Source organism: Oncorhynchus mykiss, chromosome 25 (assembly GCF_057628025.1).
Source record: "Oncorhynchus mykiss isolate SJ-2025 chromosome 25, ASM5762802v1, whole genome shotgun sequence".
Classification (NCBI taxonomy): Eukaryota; Metazoa; Chordata; class Actinopteri; order Salmoniformes; family Salmonidae; genus Oncorhynchus; species Oncorhynchus mykiss.
In genome coordinates this window covers 30956319-30972552 of record NC_143046.1, presented here as the reverse complement: position 1 = coordinate 30972552, position 16234 = coordinate 30956319, and the positions used below count along the sequence as shown (strand labels likewise).

The 16234-nt window shown below is 41.1% G+C and overlaps 13 non-coding genes across 13 annotated transcripts; all 13 read right to left on the bottom strand.

Moving 5' to 3' along the window:
- Positions 1 to 1000: 1000 nt before the first annotated feature.
- Positions 1001 to 1073, bottom strand: trnaa-agc (transfer RNA alanine (anticodon AGC)). Its single transcript has one exon. It is a non-coding gene; the product is annotated as a tRNA-Ala (tRNA).
- A 239-nt stretch (positions 1074 to 1312) lies between these two features.
- trnaa-agc (transfer RNA alanine (anticodon AGC)) lies at positions 1313 to 1385 on the bottom strand. The gene has a single exon. It is a non-coding gene; the product is annotated as a tRNA-Ala (tRNA).
- Positions 1386 to 1936: 551 nt separating this feature from the next.
- Positions 1937 to 2009, bottom strand: trnaa-agc (transfer RNA alanine (anticodon AGC)). Its single transcript has one exon. It is a non-coding gene; the product is annotated as a tRNA-Ala (tRNA).
- A 2027-nt stretch (positions 2010 to 4036) lies between these two features.
- On the bottom strand, positions 4037 to 4109 carry trnaa-agc (transfer RNA alanine (anticodon AGC)). Its single transcript has one exon. It is a non-coding gene; the product is annotated as a tRNA-Ala (tRNA).
- A 236-nt stretch (positions 4110 to 4345) lies between these two features.
- On the bottom strand, positions 4346 to 4418 carry trnaa-agc (transfer RNA alanine (anticodon AGC)). Its single transcript has one exon. It is a non-coding gene; the product is annotated as a tRNA-Ala (tRNA).
- Positions 4419 to 6445: 2027 nt separating this feature from the next.
- On the bottom strand, positions 6446 to 6518 carry trnaa-agc (transfer RNA alanine (anticodon AGC)). Its single transcript has one exon. It is a non-coding gene; the product is annotated as a tRNA-Ala (tRNA).
- Positions 6519 to 6757: 239 nt separating this feature from the next.
- Positions 6758 to 6830, bottom strand: trnaa-agc (transfer RNA alanine (anticodon AGC)). Its single transcript has one exon. It is a non-coding gene; the product is annotated as a tRNA-Ala (tRNA).
- Positions 6831 to 8862: 2032 nt separating this feature from the next.
- Positions 8863 to 8935, bottom strand: trnaa-agc (transfer RNA alanine (anticodon AGC)). Its single transcript has one exon. It is a non-coding gene; the product is annotated as a tRNA-Ala (tRNA).
- A 239-nt stretch (positions 8936 to 9174) lies between these two features.
- Positions 9175 to 9247, bottom strand: trnaa-agc (transfer RNA alanine (anticodon AGC)). Its single transcript has one exon. It is a non-coding gene; the product is annotated as a tRNA-Ala (tRNA).
- Positions 9248 to 12570: 3323 nt separating this feature from the next.
- trnaa-agc (transfer RNA alanine (anticodon AGC)) lies at positions 12571 to 12643 on the bottom strand. Its single transcript has one exon. It is a non-coding gene; the product is annotated as a tRNA-Ala (tRNA).
- Positions 12644 to 12882: 239 nt separating this feature from the next.
- On the bottom strand, positions 12883 to 12955 carry trnaa-agc (transfer RNA alanine (anticodon AGC)). The gene has a single exon. It is a non-coding gene; the product is annotated as a tRNA-Ala (tRNA).
- A 2032-nt stretch (positions 12956 to 14987) lies between these two features.
- On the bottom strand, positions 14988 to 15060 carry trnaa-agc (transfer RNA alanine (anticodon AGC)). Its single transcript has one exon. It is a non-coding gene; the product is annotated as a tRNA-Ala (tRNA).
- A 239-nt stretch (positions 15061 to 15299) lies between these two features.
- trnaa-agc (transfer RNA alanine (anticodon AGC)) lies at positions 15300 to 15372 on the bottom strand. Its single transcript has one exon. It is a non-coding gene; the product is annotated as a tRNA-Ala (tRNA).
- Positions 15373 to 16234: the final 862 nt, after the last annotated feature.

The window sequence follows — 16234 nt, the reverse complement described above, 5'->3', positions numbered from 1 at the left end:
AATATGTATAAATATAGAGATAGAAATATATGTATGACTCCTGCTCTTTTTGTTTTACCTTTTAATAAATCACTTTAATGGGGATCCCTCTTAATGGTTCATGAGTAATTTGGTATTGTTCGGCATGTTTAACGTTACCTGCCTAAGTACCTTAGATCGCAAGCCCATAATTAGTCAATAGGGCTGACTGGCTAGCTACTAGTACTGTTAACTAGCCAGATAGCAACAAAGCATTGTTAGCTAGCTAATGTAACCATGAAGAATTGACATCTATCTTACATATTATTCGTTTTAGGTCATTTTTGTCCTGTTTAGCTATCTGGCTAGCTAAATTGTTACGATTCACATATCTAGCTGATAATTGTGACGTCAAACGTTTGCTTTGTGTATATCTTGATTCGTCTATTGTTGCCATTGTCCTGGCTGGAAGGAGCTGTGAAGCGTGAGGTAATACAGTAGGGGGAGTGCGAGTGCTTCTTAAATGTATTGCTTTATGCATTCTCCTCACTCGCGTCCACACAAAAACGTACTCAAGAGAACGGAGTGGAGAATACAATCGGAGCATGAGTGTGGAGCATGGTAGTATGTTTGGAAAAACACCCCTAGAGTTTGAGAGCTACAAGCCCCCACTCACCCAGTAATTTTTGAACTGTCCCTAAATTATCCTATTAAAACACTACATGGGAAATACGTCATGAACTCACAACAATTGAAAGTGCAGAGTATAAAACAGTACTTAGCCTAATATATTATGAACAGCCACGATAGCGTCGTCTACTGTTTGGTCTATTTTGAATCAATATTTCAACTCGCCACCACACTCTACGTATTTCCCACTGGTGTTTCCCAACTGCAGTCCTCAGGTTGCCCCAGCAACACACATTCACATTTTAGAGCCAGACAAGCACGCTTGATTCAATTTGTTTACTAATCCTTCGATTAGTTAAATCAGTCCAGAGCTACAACAACAATGTGTGCTGATTGAACCAAACTAAATAGTTGGAGGATGCGGGAATCGATCCCGCTACCTCTCGCATGCTAAGCGAGCACTCTACCATTTGAGCTAATCCCCCTGTTCCTCCAACAAGAAGTATGAAATCTCAATGACCGCACTGCCAAATCCCTCGTCCATAAGAAAGGATACTTTTTAACAAGTATGCTTGCTTCAGCTGTCTAAAAGTATTTTTCATGGTAGTTCAGTAAAGGTTGAAGTAGTGATAGGAGTAAGCCCAGTGGTGGAAATAGTTGTATTGTTGGGTTAGTATCCAGAGCTACAACAACAATGTGTGCTGATTGAACCAAACTAAATAGTTGGAGGATGCGGGCATCGATCCCGCTACCTCTCGCATGCTAAGCGAGCGCTCTACCATTTGAGCTAATCCCCCTGTGCCTCCAACAAGAAGTATGAAATCTCAATGACCGCACTGCCAAATCCCTCGTCCATAAGAAAGGATACTTTTTAACAAGTATGCTTGCTTCAGCTGTCTAAAAGTATTTTTCATGGTAGTTCAGTAAAGGTTGAAGTAGTGATAGGAGTAAGCCCAGTGGTGGAAATAGTTGTATTGTTGGGTTAGTATCCAGAGCTACAACAACAATGTGTGCTGATTGAACCAAACTAAATAGTTGGAGGATGCGGGCATCGATCCCGCTACCTCTCACATGCTAAGCGAGCGCTCTACCATTTGAGCCAATCCCCCTGTGCCTCCAACAAGAAGTATGAAATCTCAATGACCGCACTGCCAAATTCCTCCTCCATAAGAAAGGATACTTTTTAACAAGTATGCTTGCTTCAGCTGTCTAAAAGTATTTTTCATGGTAGTTCAGTAAAGGTTGAAGTAGTGATAGGAGTAAGCCCAGTGGTGGAAATAGTTGTATTGTTGGGTTAGTATCCAGAGCTACAACAACAATGTGTGCTGATTGAACCAAACTAAATAGTTGGAGGATGCGGGCATCGATCCCGCTACCTCTCGCATGCTAAGCGAGCGCTCTACCATTTGAGCTAATCCCCCTGTGCATCCAACAAGAAGTATGAAATCTCAATGACCACACTGCCAAATCCCTCGTCCATAAGAAAGGATACTTTTTAACAAGTATGCTTGCTTCAGCTGTCTAAAAGTATTTTTCATGGTAGTTCAGTAAAGGTGGAAGTAGTGACTGCAGTAAGCCCAGTGGTGGAAATAGTTGTATTGTTGGGTTAGTGAGTTTTGGGTGTATGATAGCAGAAAAACCTGCGAGTCTGGAGTTCCCCCTGCTGGCTGTCTGTGGAATAACATTAGGATCAGTTGATCGTGGGGAAATGCATGTTAGTCGCCCGAAACATGGTCACTGTTTTCCTGTCTTTTGTCGTGCTTATGCTCACTGCGTCTCAGTGGATCGCTCCAAGGCCTTTCTACTGTAAGCAGAGGAGAGGACAGCCTTCCAGTAGAATAAATAAGAGTCACAGCTCCCAACATTTACTAACAAATGAACAGCTACTAAATCAAAGATCTGTCTCATAAACTACACATGTGCCTACATGTGATAACCAAAGGGGATTTTTGCATTACCCCAAGCGACCACATAATTTGTCCCTTTAATTGAAGTAATAATTCGGTGGTTTGGTGGGATTTCCTAAATTCCAGTGTGTTTCTGCTTGCCACAACAAAGTCAAAAGAGAGAATGAACTGGCACACAGACTAAGATATTAGGACCTGTTTAGTAGCAAACAGAAGGCTGTCCATCATATCGCAAAGCCATTATGACAAGGGCTCCTCCTCCCCTGTAGGATAAATAATAATAATTATGATTTATTCTATATAGCACTTTTCATTACACACAGAATCTCAAAGTAGCTTTAAAAACTCAAATAAACTCAAGGTGATCTGTTACATACTTGGCCGATGGCTTCCAAAGCTTCAGATGATAATAATAAGATGGAGAGTGATGGAGTCTGTAGTTAGAGAGGAGTTGAGGCAGTTCACTTCAGATACTTAGCTTGCACTTGTATGTGCTAGAGAACTGTGCTACATACCAATTATTTTCAATATGTATAAATATAGAGATAGAAATATATGTATGACTCCTGCTCTTTTTGTTTTACCTTTTAATAAATCACTTAAATGGGGATCCCTCTTAATGGTTCATGAGTAATTTGGTATTGTTCGGCATGTTTAACGTTACCTGCCTAAGTACCTTAGATCGCAAGCCCATAATTAGTCAATAGGGCTGACTGGCTAGCTACTAGTACTGTTAACTAGCCAGATAGCAACAAAGCATTGTTAGCTAGCTAATGTAACCATGAAGAATTGACATCTATCTTACATATTATTCGTTTTAGGTCATTTTTGTCCTGTTTAGCTATCTGGCTAGCTAAATTGTTACAATTCACATATCTAGCTGATAATTGTGACGTCAAACGTTTGCTTTGTGTATATCTTGATTCGTCTATTGTTGCCATTGTCCTGGCTGGAAGGAGGTTCAGTGAATGGGGCTGTGAAGCGTGAGGTAATACAGTAGGGGGAGTGCGAGTGCTTCTTAAATGTATTGCTTTATGCATTCTCCTCACTCGAGTCCACACAAAAACGTACTCAAGAGAACGGAGTGGAGAATACAATCGGAGCATGAGTGTGGAGCATGGTAGTATGTTTGGAAAAACACCCCTAGAGTTTGAGAGCTACAAGCCCCCACTCACCCAGTAATTTTTGAACTGTCCCTAAATTATCCTATTAAAACACTACATGGGAAATACGTCATGAACTCACAACAATTGAAAGTGCAGAGTATAAAACAGTACTTAGCCTAATATATTATGAACAGCCACGATAGCGTCGTCTACTGTTTGGTCTATTTTGAATCAATATTTCAACTCGCCACCACACTCTACGTATTTCCCACTGGTGTTTCCCAACTGCAGTCCTCAGGTTGCCCCAGCAACACACATTCACATTTTAGAGCCAGACAAGCACGCTTGATTCAATTTGTTTACTAATCCTTCGATTAGTTAAATCAGTCCAGAGCTACAACAACAATGTGTGCTGATTGAACCAAACTAAATAGTTGGAGGATGCGGGCATCGATCCCGCTACCTCTCGCATGCTAAGCGAGCACTCTACCATTTGAGCTAATCCCCCTGTGCATCCAACAAGAAGTATGAAATCTCAATGACCACACTGCCAAATCCCTCGTCCATAAGAAAGGATACTTTTTAACAAGTATGCTTGCTTCAGCTGTCTAAAAGTATTTTTCATGGTAGTTCAGTAAAGGTGGAAGTAGTGACTGCAGTAAGCCCAGTGGTGGAAATAGTTGTATTGTTGGGTTAGTATCCAGAGCTACAACAACAATGTGTGCTGATTGAACAGTAAATAGTTGGAGGATGCGGGCATCGATCCCGCTACCTCGCGCATGCTAAGCGAGCGCTCTACCATCTGAGCTAATCCCCCTGTGCATCCAACAAGAAGTATGAAATCTCAATGACCACACTGCCAAATCCCTCGTCCATAAGTAAGGATACTTTTTAAAAAGTATGCTTGCTTCAGCTGTCTAAAAGTATTTTTCATGGTAGTTCAGTAAAGGTGGAAGTAGTGACTGCAGTAAGCCCAGTGGTGGAAATAGTTGTATTGTTGGGTTAGTGAGTTTTGGGTGTATGATAGCAGAAAAACCTGCGAGTCTGGAGTTCCCCCTGCTGGCTGTCTGTGGAATAACATTAGGATCAGTTGATCGTGGGGAAATGCATGTTAGTCGCCCGAAACATGGTCACTGTTTTCCTGTCTTTTGTCGTGCTTATGCTCACTGCGTCTCAGTGGATCGCTCCAAGGCCTTTCTACTGTAAGCAGAGGAGAGGACAGCCTTCCAGTAGAATAAATAAGAGTCACAGCTCCCAACATTTACTAACAAATGAACAGCTACTAAATCAAAGATCTGTCTCATAAACTACACATGTGCCTACATGTGATAACCAAAGGGGATTTTTGCATTACCCCAAGCGACCACATAATTTGTCCCTTTAATTGAAGTAATAATTCGGTGGTTTGGTGGGATTTCCTAAATTCCAGTGTGTTTCTGCTTGCCACAACAAAGTCAAAAGAGAGAATGAACTGGCACACAGACTAAGATATTAGGACCTGTTTAGTAGCAAACAGAAGGCTGTCCATCATATCGCAAAGCCATTATGACAAGGGCTCCTCCTCCCCTGTAGGATAAATAATAATAATTATGATTTATTCTATATAGCACTTTTCATTACACACAGAATCTCAAAGTAGCTTTAAAAACTCAAATAAACTCAAGGTGATCTGGTACATACTTGGCCGATGGCTTCCAAAGCTTCAGATGATAATAATAAGATGGAGAGTGATGGAGTCTGTAGTTAGAGAGGAGTTGAGGCAGTTCACTTCAGATACTTAGCTTGCACTTGTATGTGCTAGAGAACTGTGCTACATACCAATTATTTTCAATATGTATAAATATAGAGATAGAAATATATGTATGACTCCTGCTCTTTTTGTTTTACCTTTTAATAAATCACTTAAATGGGGATCCCTCTTAATGGTTCATGAGTAATTTGGTATTGTTCGGCATGTTTAACGTTACCTGCCTAAGTACCTTAGATCGCAAGCCCATAATTAGTCAATAGGGCTGACTGGCTAGCTACTAGTACTGTTAACTAGCCAGATAGCAACAAAGCATTGTTAGCTAGCTAATGTAACCATGAAGAATTGACATCTATCTTACATATTATTCGTTTTAGGTCATTTTTGTCCTGTTTAGCTATCTGGCTAGCTAAATTGTTACGATTCACATATCTAGCTGATAATTGTGACGTCAAACGTTTGCTTTGTGTATATCTTGATTCGTCTATTGTTGCCATTGTCCTGGCTGGAAGGAGGTTCAGTGAATGGGGCTGTGAAGCGTGAGGTAATACAGTAGGGGGAGTGCGAGTGCTTCTTAAATGTATTGCTTTATGCATTCTCCTCACTCGCGTCCACACAAAAACGTACTCAAGAGAACGGAGTGGAGAATACAATCGGAGCATGAGTGTGGAGCATGGTAGTATGTTTGGAAAAACACCCCTAGAGTTTGAGAGCTACAAGCCCCCACTCACCCAGTAATTTTTGAACTGTCCCTAAATTATCCTATTAAAACACTACATGGGAAATACGTCATGAACTCACAACAATTGAAAGTGCAGAGTATAAAACAGTACTTAGCCTAATATATTATGAACAGCCACGATAGCGTCGTCTACTGTTTGGTCTATTTTGAATCAATATTTCAACTCGCCACCACACTCTACGTATTTCCCACTGGTGTTTCCCAACTGCAGTCCTCAGGTTGCCCCAGCAATACACATTCACATTTTAGAGCCAGACAAGCACGCTTGATTCAATTTGTTTACTAATCCTTCGATTAGTTAAATCAGTCTAGAGCTACAACAACAATGTGTGCTGATTGAACCAAACTAAATAGTTGGAGGATGCGGGCATCGATCCCGCTACCTCTCGCATGCTAAGCGAGCGCTCTACCATTTGAGCTAATCCCCCTGTGCCTCCAACAAGAAGTATGAAATCTCAATGACCGCACTGCCAAATCCCTCGTCCATAAGAAAGGATACTTTTTAACAAGTATGCTTGCTTCAGCTGTCTAAAAGTATTTTTCATGGTAGTTCAGTAAAGGTTGAAGTAGTGATAGGAGTAAGCCCAGTGGTGGAAATAGTTGTATTGTTGGGTTAGTATCCAGAGCTACAACAACAATGTGTGCTGATTGAACCAAACTAAATAGTTGGAGGATGCGGGCATCGATCCCGCTACCTCTCGCATGCTAAGCGAGCGCTCTACCATTTGAGCTAATCCCCCTGTGCATCCAACAAGAAGTATGAAATCTCAATGACCACACTGCCAAATCCCTCGTCCATAAGTAAGGATACTTTTTAAAAAGTATGCTTGCTTCAGCTGTCTAAAAGTATTTTTCATGGTAGTTCAGTAAAGGTGGAAGTAGTGACTGCAGTAAGCCCAGTGGTGGAAATAGTTGTATTGTTGGGTTAGTGAGTTTTGGGTGTATGATAGCAGAAAAACCTGCGAGTCTGGAGTTCCCCCTGCTGGCTGTCTGTGGAATAACATTAGGATCAGTTGATCGTGGGGAAATGCATGTTAGTCGCCCGAAACATGGTCACTGTTTTCCTGTCTTTTGTCGTGCTTATGCTCACTGCGTCTCAGTGGATCGCTCCAAGGCCTTTCTACTGTAAGCAGAGGAGAGGACAGCCTTCCAGTAGAATAAATAAGAGTCACAGCTCCCAACATTTACTAACAAATGAACAGCTACTAAATCAAAGATCTGTCTCATAAACTACACATGTGCCTACATGTGATAACCAAAGGGGATTTTTTGCATTACCCCAAGCGACCACATAATTTGTTCCTTTAATTGAAGTAATAATTCGGTGGTTTGGTGGGATTTCCTAAATTCCAGTGTGTTTCTGCTTGCCACAACAAAGTCAAAAGAGAGAATGAACTGGCACACAGACTAAGATATTAGGACCTGTTTAGTAGCAAACAGAAGGCTGTCCATCATATCGCAAAGCCATTATGACAAGGCCTCCTCCTCCCCTGTAGGATAAATAATAATAATAATGATTTATTCTATATAGCACTTTTCATTACACACAGAATCTCAAAGTAGCTTTAAAAACTCAAATAAACTCAAGGTGATCTGGTACATACTTGGCCGATGGCTTCCAAAGCTTCAGATGATAATAATAAGATGGAGAGTGATGGAGTCTGTAGTTAGAGAGGAGTTGAGGCAGTTCACTTCAGATACTTAGCTTGCACTTGTATGTGCTAGAGAACTGTGCTACATACCAATTATTTTCAATATGTATAAATATAGAGATAGAAATATATGTATGACTCCTGCTCTTTTTGTTTTACCTTTTAATAAATCACTTAAATGGGGATCCCTCTTAATGGTTCATGAGTAATTTGGTATTGTTCGGCATGTTTAACGTTACCTGCCTAAGTACCTTAGATCGCAAGCCCATAATTAGTCAATAGGGCTGACTGGCTAGCTACTAGTACTGTTAACTAGCCAGATAGCAACAAAGCATTGTTAGCTAGCTAATGTAACCATGAAGAATTGACATCTATCTTACATATTATTCGTTTTAGGTCATTTTTGTCCTGTTTAGCTATCTGGCTAGCTAAATTGTTACGATTCACATATCTAGCTGATAATTGTGACGTCAAACGTTTGCTTTGTGTATATCTTGATTCGTCTATTGTTGCCATTGTCCTGGCTGGAAGGAGGTTCAGTGAATGGGGCTGTGAAGCGTGAGGTAATACAGTAGGGGGAGTGCGAGTGCTTCTTAAATGTATTGCTTTATGCATTCTCCTCACTCGCGTCCACACAAAAACGTACTCAAGAGAACGGAGTGGAGAATACAATCGGAGCATGAGTGTGGAGCATGGTAGGTAGTATGTTTGGAAAAACACCCCTAGAGTTTGAGAGCTACAAGCCCCCACTCACCCAGTAATTTTTGAACTGTCCCTAAATTATCCTATTAAAACACTACATGGGAAATACGTCATGAACTCACAACAATTGAAAGTGCAGAGTATAAAACAGTACTTAGCCTAATATATTATGAACAGCCACGATAGCGTCGTCTACTGTTTGGTCTATTTTGAATCAATATTTCAACTCGCCACCACACTCTACGTATTTCCCACTGGTGTTTCCCAACTGCAGTCCTCAGGTTGCCCCAGCAATACACATTCACATTTTAGAGCCAGACAAGAACGCTTGATTCAATTTGTTTACTAATCCTTCGATTAGTTAAATCAGTCTAGAGCTACAACAACAATGTGTGCTGATTGAACCAAACTAAATAGTTGGAGGATGCGGGCATCGATCCCGCTACCTCTCGCATGCTAAGCGAGCGCTCTACCATTTGAGCTAATCCCCCTGTGCCTCCAACAAGAAGTATGAAATCTCAATGACCGCACTGCCAAATCCCTCGTCCATAAGAAAGGATACTTTTTAACAGGTATGCTTGCTTCAGCTGTCTAAAAGTATTTTTCATGGTAGTTCAGTAAAGGTTGAAGTAGTGATAGGAGTAAGCCCAGTGGTGGAAATAGTTGTATTGTTGGGTTAGTATCCAGAGCTACAACAACAATGTGTGCTGATTGAACCAAACTAAATAGTTGGAGGATGCGGGCATCGATCCCGCTACCTCTCGCATGCTAAGCGAGCGCTCTACCATTTGAGCTAATCCCCCTGTGCCTCCAACAAGAAGTATGAAATCTCAATGACCACACTGCCAAATCCCTCGTCCTTAAGTAAGGATACTTTTTAAAAAGTATGCTTGCTTCAGCTGTCTAAAAGTATTTTTCATGGTAGTTCAGTAAAGGTGGAAGTAGTGACTGCAGTAAGCCCAGTGGTGGAAATAGTTGTATTGTTGGGTTAGTGAGTTTTGGGTGTATGATAGCAGAAAAACCTGCGAGTCTGGAGTTCCCCCTGCTGGCTGTCTGTGGAATAACATTAGGATCAGTTGATCGTGGGGAAATGCATGTTAGTCGCCCGAAACATGGTCACTGTTTTCCTGTCTTTTGTCGTGCTTATGCTCACTGCGTCTCAGTGGATCGCTCCAAGGCCTTTCTACTGTAAGCAGAGGAGAGGACAGCCTTCCAGTAGAATAAATAAGAGTCACAGCTCCCAACATTTACTAACAAATGAACAGCTACTAAATCAAAGATCTGTCTCATAAACTACACATGTGCCTACATGTGATAACCAAAGGGGATTTTTGCATTACCCCAAGCGACCACATAATTTGTCCCTTTAATTGAAGTAATAATTCGGTGGTTTGGTGGGATTTCCTAAATTCCAGTGTGTTTCTGCTTGCCACAACAAAGTCAAAAGAGAGAATGAACTGGCACACAGACTAAGATATTAGGACCTGTTTAGTAGCAAACAGAAGGCTGTCCATCATATCGCAAAGCCATTATGACAAGGGCTCCTCCTCCCCTGTAGGATAAATAATAATAATTATGATTTATTCTATATAGCACTTTTCATTACACACAGAATCTCAAAGTAGCTTTAAAAACTCAAATAAACTCAAGGTGATCTGGTACATACTTGGCCGATGGCTTCCAAAGCTTCAGATGATAATAATAAGATGGAGAGTGATGGAGTCTGTAGTTAGAGAGGAGTTGAGGCAGTTCACTTCAGATACTTAGCTTGAGCTAATCCCCCTGTGCCTCCAACAAGAAGTATGAAATCTCAATGACCGCACTGCCAAATCCCTCGTCCATCAGAAAGGATACTTTTTAACAGGTATGCTTGCTTCAGCTGTCTAAAAGTATTTTTCATGGTAGTTCAGTAAAGGTTGAAGTAGTGATAGGAGTAAGCCCAGTGGTGGAAATAGTTGTATTGTTGGGTTAGTATCCAGAGCTACAACAACAATGTGTGCTGATTGAACCAAACTAAATAGTTGGAGGATGCGGGCATCGATCCCGCTACCTCTCGCATGCTAAGCGAGCGCTCTACCTTTTGAGCTAATCCCCCTGTGCCTCCAACAAGAAGTATGAAATCTCAATGACCACCCTGCCAAATCCCTCGTCCTTAAGTAAGGATACTTTTTAAAAAGTATGCTTGCTTCAGCTGTCTAAAAGTATTTTTCATGGTAGTTCAGTAAAGGTTGAAGTAGTGACTGCAGTAAGCCCAGTGGTGGAAATAGTTGTATTGTTGGGTTAGTGAGTTTTGGGTGTATGATGCAGAAAAACCTGCGAGTCTGGAGTTCCCCCTGCTGGCTGTCTGTGGAATAACATTAGGATCAGTTGATCGTGGGGAAATGCATGTTAGTCGCCCGAAACATGGTCACTGTTTTCCTGTCTTTTGTCGTGCTTATGCTCACTGCGTCTCAGTGGATCGCTCCAAGGCCTTTCTACTGTAAGCAGAGGAGAGGACAGCCTTCCAGTAGAATAAATAAGAGTCACAGCTCCCAACATTTACTAACAAATGAACAGCTACTAAATCAAAGATCTGTCTCATAAACTACACATGTGCCTACATGTGATAACCAAAGGGGATTTTTTGCATTACCCCAAGCGACCACATAATTTGTCCCTTTAATTGAAGTAATAATTCGGTGGTTTGGTGGGATTTCCTAAATTCCAGTGTGTTTCTGCTTGCCACAACAAAGTCAAAAGAGAGAATGAACTGGCACACAGACTAAGATATTAGGACCTGTTTAGTAGCAAACAGAAGGCTGTCCATCATATCGCAAAGCCATTATGACAAGGCCTCCTCCTCCCCTGTAGGATAAATAATAATAATTATGATTTATTCTATATAGCACTTTTCATTACACACAGAATCTCAAAGTAGCTTTAAAAACTCAAATAAACTCAAGGTGATCTGGTACATACTTGGCTGATGGCTTCCAAAGCTTCAGATGATAATAATAAGATGGAGAGTGATGGAGTCTGTAGTTAGAGAGGAGTTGAGGCAGTTCACTTCAGATACTTAGCTTGCACTTGTATGTGCTAGAGAACTGTGCTACATACCAATTATTTTCAATATGTATAAATATAGAGATAGAAATATATGTATGACTCCTGCTCTTTTTGTTTTACCTTTTAATAAATCACTTTAATGGGGATCCCTCTTAATGGTTCATGAGTAATTTGGTATTGTTCGGCATGTTTAACGTTACCTGCCTAAGTACCTTAGATCGCAAGCCCATAATTAGTCAATAGGGCTGACTGGCTAGCTACTAGTACTGTTAACTAGCCAGATAGCAACAAAGCATTGTTAGCTAGCTAATGTAACCATGAAGAATTGACATCTATCTTACATATTATTCGTTTTAGGTCATTTTTGTCCTGTTTAGCTATCTGGCTAGCTAAATTGTTACGATTCACATATCTAGCTGATAATTGTGACGTCAAACGTTTGCTTTGTGTATATCTTGATTCGTCTATTGTTGCCATTGTCCTGGCTGGAAGGAGGTTCAGTGAATGGGGCTGTGAAGCGTGAGGTAATACAGTAGGGGGAGTGCGAGTGCTTCTTAAATGTATTGCTTTATGCATTCTCCTCACTCGCGTCCACACAAAAACGTACTCAAGAGAACGGAGTGGAGAATACAATCGGAGCATGAGTGTGGAGCATGGTAGGTAGTATGTTTGGAAAAACACCCCTAGAGTTTGAGAGCTACAAGCCCCCACTCACCCAGTAATTTTTGAACTGTCCCTAAATTATCCTATTAAAACGCTACATGGGAAATACGTCATGAACTCACAACAATTGAAAGTGCAGAGTATAAAACAGTACTTAGCCTAATATATTATGAACAGCCACGATAGCGTCGTCTACTGTTTGGTCTATTTTGAATCAATATTTCAACTCGCCACCACACTCTACGTATTTCCCACTGGTGTTTCCCAACTGCAGTCCTCAGGTTGCCCCAGCAACACACATTCACATTTTAGAGCCAGACAAGCACGCTTGATTCAATTTGTTTACTAATCCTTCGATTAGTTAAATCAGTCTAGAGCTACAACAACAATGTGTGCTGATTGAACCAAACTAAATAGTTGGAGGATGCGGGCATCGATCCCGCTACCTCTCGCATGCTAAGCGAGCGCTCTACCATTTGAGCTAATCCCCCTGTGCCTCCAACAAGAAGTATGAAATCTCAATGACCGCACTGCCAAATCCCTCGTCCATAAGAAAGGATACTTTTTAACAAGTATGCTTGCTTCAGCTGTCTAAAAGTATTTTTCATGGTAGTTCAGTAAAGGTTGAAGTAGTGATAGGAGTAAGCCCAGTGGTGGAAATAGTTGTATTGTTGGGTTAGTATCCAGAGCTACAACAACAATGTGTGCTGATTGAACCAAACTAAATAGTTGGAGGATGCGGGCATCGATCCCGCTACCTCTCGCATGCTAAGCGAGCGCTCTACCATTTGAGCTAATCCCCCTGTGCATCCAACAAGAAGTATGAAATCTCAATGACCACACTGCCAAATCCCTCGTCCATAAGTAAGGATACTTTTTAAAAAGTATGCTTGCTTCAGCTGTCTAAAAGTATTTTTCATGGTAGTTCAGTAAAGGTGGAAGTAGTGACTGCAGTAAGCCCAGTGGTGGAAATAGTTGTATTGTTGGGTTAGTGAGTTTTGGGTGTATGATAGCAGAAAAACCTGCGAGTCTGGAGTTCCCCCTGCTGGCTGTCTGTGGAATAACATTAGGATCAGTTGATCGTGGGGAAATGCATGTTAGTCGCCCGAAACATGGTCACTGTTTTCCTGTCTTTTGTCGTGCTTATGCTCACTGCGTCTCAGTGGATCGCTCCAAGGCCTTTCTACTGTAAGCAGAGGAGAGGACAGCCTTCCAGTAGAATAAATAAGAGTCACAGCTCCCAACATTTACTAACAAATGAACAGCTACTAAATCAAAGATCTGTCTCATAAACTACACATGTGCCTACATGTGATAACCAAAGGGGATTTTTTGCATTACCCCAAGCGACCACATAATTTGTTCCTTTAATTGAAGTAATAATTCGGTGGTTTGGTGGGATTTCCTAAATTCCAGTGTGTTTCTGCTTGCCACAACAAAGTCAAAAGAGAGAATGAACTGGCACACAGACTAAGATATTAGGACCTGTTTAGTAGCAAACAGAAGGCTGTCCATCATATCGCAAAGCCATTATGACAAGGCCTCCTCCTCCCCTGTAGGATAAATAATAATAATTATGATTTATTCTATATAGCACTTTTCATTACACACAGAATCTCAAAGTAGCTTTAAAAACTCAAATAAACTCAAGGTGATCTGGTACATACTTGGCCGATGGCTTCCAAAGCTTCAGATGATAATAATAAGATGGAGAGTGATGGAGTCTGTAGTTAGAGAGGAGTTGAGGCAGTTCACTTCAGATACTTAGCTTGCACTTGTATGTGCTAGAGAACTGTGCTACATACCAATTATTTTCAATATGTATAAATATAGAGATAGAAATATATGTATGACTCCTGCTCTTTTTGTTTTACCTTTTAATAAATCACTTAAATGGGGATCCCTCTTAATGGTTCATGAGTAATTTGGTATTGTTCGGCATGTTTAACGTTACCTGCCTAAGTACCTTAGATCGCAAGCCCATAATTAGTCAATAGGGCTGACTGGCTAGCTACTAGTACTGTTAACTAGCCAGATAGCAACAAAGCATTGTTAGCTAGCTAATGTAACCATGAAGAATTGACATCTATCTTACATATTATTCGTTTTAGGTCATTTTTGTCCTGTTTAGCTATCTGGCTAGCTAAATTGTTACGATTCACATATCTAGCTGATAATTGTGACGTCAAACGTTTGCTTTGTGTATATCTTGATTCGTCTATTGTTGCCATTGTCCTGGCTGGAAGGAGGTTCAGTGAATGGGGCTGTGAAGCGTGAGGTAATACAGTAGGGGGAGTGCGAGTGCTTCTTAAATGTATTGCTTTATGCATTCTCCTCACTCGCGTCCACACAAAAACGTACTCAAGAGAACGGAGTGGAGAATACAATCGGAGCATGAGTGTGGAGCATGGTAGGTAGTATGTTTGGAAAAACACCCCTAGAGTTTGAGAGCTACAAGCCCCCACTCACCCAGTAATTTTTGAACTGTCCCTAAATGATCCTATTAAAACACTACATGGGAAATACGTCATGAACTCACAACAATTGAAAGTGCAGAGTATAAAACAGTACTTAGCCTAATATATTATGAACAGCCACGATAGCGTCGTCTACTGTTTGGTCTATTTTGAATCAATATTTCAACTCGCCACCACACTCTACGTATTTCCCACTGGTGTTTCCCAACTGCAGTCCTCAGGTTGCCCCAGCAATACACATTCACATTTTAGAGCCAGACAAGCACGCTTGATTCAATTTGTTTACTAATCCTTCGATTAGTTAAATCAGTCTAGAGCTACAACAACAATGTGTGCTGATTGAACCAAACTAAATAGTTGGAGGATGCGGGCATCGATCCCGCTACCTCTCGCATGCTAAGCGAGCGCTCTACCATTTGAGCTAATCCCCCTGTGCCTCCAACAAGAAGTATGAAATCTCAATGACCGCACTGCCAAATCCCTCGTCCATGAGAAAGGATACTTTTTAACAGGTATGCTTGCTTCAGCTGTCTAAAAGTATTTTTCATGGTAGTTCAGTAAAGGTTGAAGTAGTGATAGGAGTAAGCCCAGTGGTGGAAATAGTTGTATTGTTGGGTTAGTATCCAGAGCTACAACAACAATGTGTGCTGATTGAACCAAACTAAATAGTTGGAGGATGCGGGCATCGATCCCGCTACCTCTCGCATGCTAAGCGAGCGCTCTACCATTTGAGCTAATCCCCCTGTGCCTCCAACAAGAAGTATGAAATCTCAATGACCACACTGCCAAATCCCTCGTCCTTAAGTAAGGATACTTTTTAAAAAGTATGCTTGCTTCAGCTGTCTAAAAGTATTTTTCATGGTAGTTCAGTAAAGGTGGAAGTAGTGACTGCAGTAAGCCCAGTGGTGGAAATAGTTGTATTGTTGGGTTAGTGAGTTTTGGGTGTATGATAGCAGAAAAACCTGCGAGTCTGGAGTTCCCCCTGCTGGCTGTCTGTGGAATAACATTAGGATCAGTTGATCGTGGGGAAATGCATGTTAGTCGCCCGAAACATGGTCACTGTTTTCCTGTCTTTTGTCGTGCTTATGCTCACTGCGTCTCAGTGGATCGCTCCAAGGCCTTTCTACTGTAAGCAGAGGAGAGGACAGCCTTCCAGTAGAATAAATAAGAGTCACAGCTCCCAACATTTACTAACAAATGAACAGCTACTAAATCAAAGATCTGTCTCATAAACTACACATGTGCCTACATGTGATAACCAAAGGGGATTTTTGCATTACCCCAAGCGACCACATAATTTGTCCCTTTAATTGAAGTAATAATTCGGTGGTTTGGTGGGATTTCCTAAATTCCAGTGTGTTTCTGCTTGCCACAACAAAGTCAAAAGAGAGAATGAACTGGCACACAGACTAAGATATTAGGACCTGTTTAGTAGCAAAAAGAAGGCTGTCCATCATATCGCAAAGCCATTATGACAAGGGCTCCTCCTCCCCTGTAGGATAAATAATAATAATTATGATTTATTCTATATAGCACTTTTCATTACACACAGAATCTCAAAGTAGCTTTAAAAACTCAAATAAACTCAAGGTGATCTGGTACATA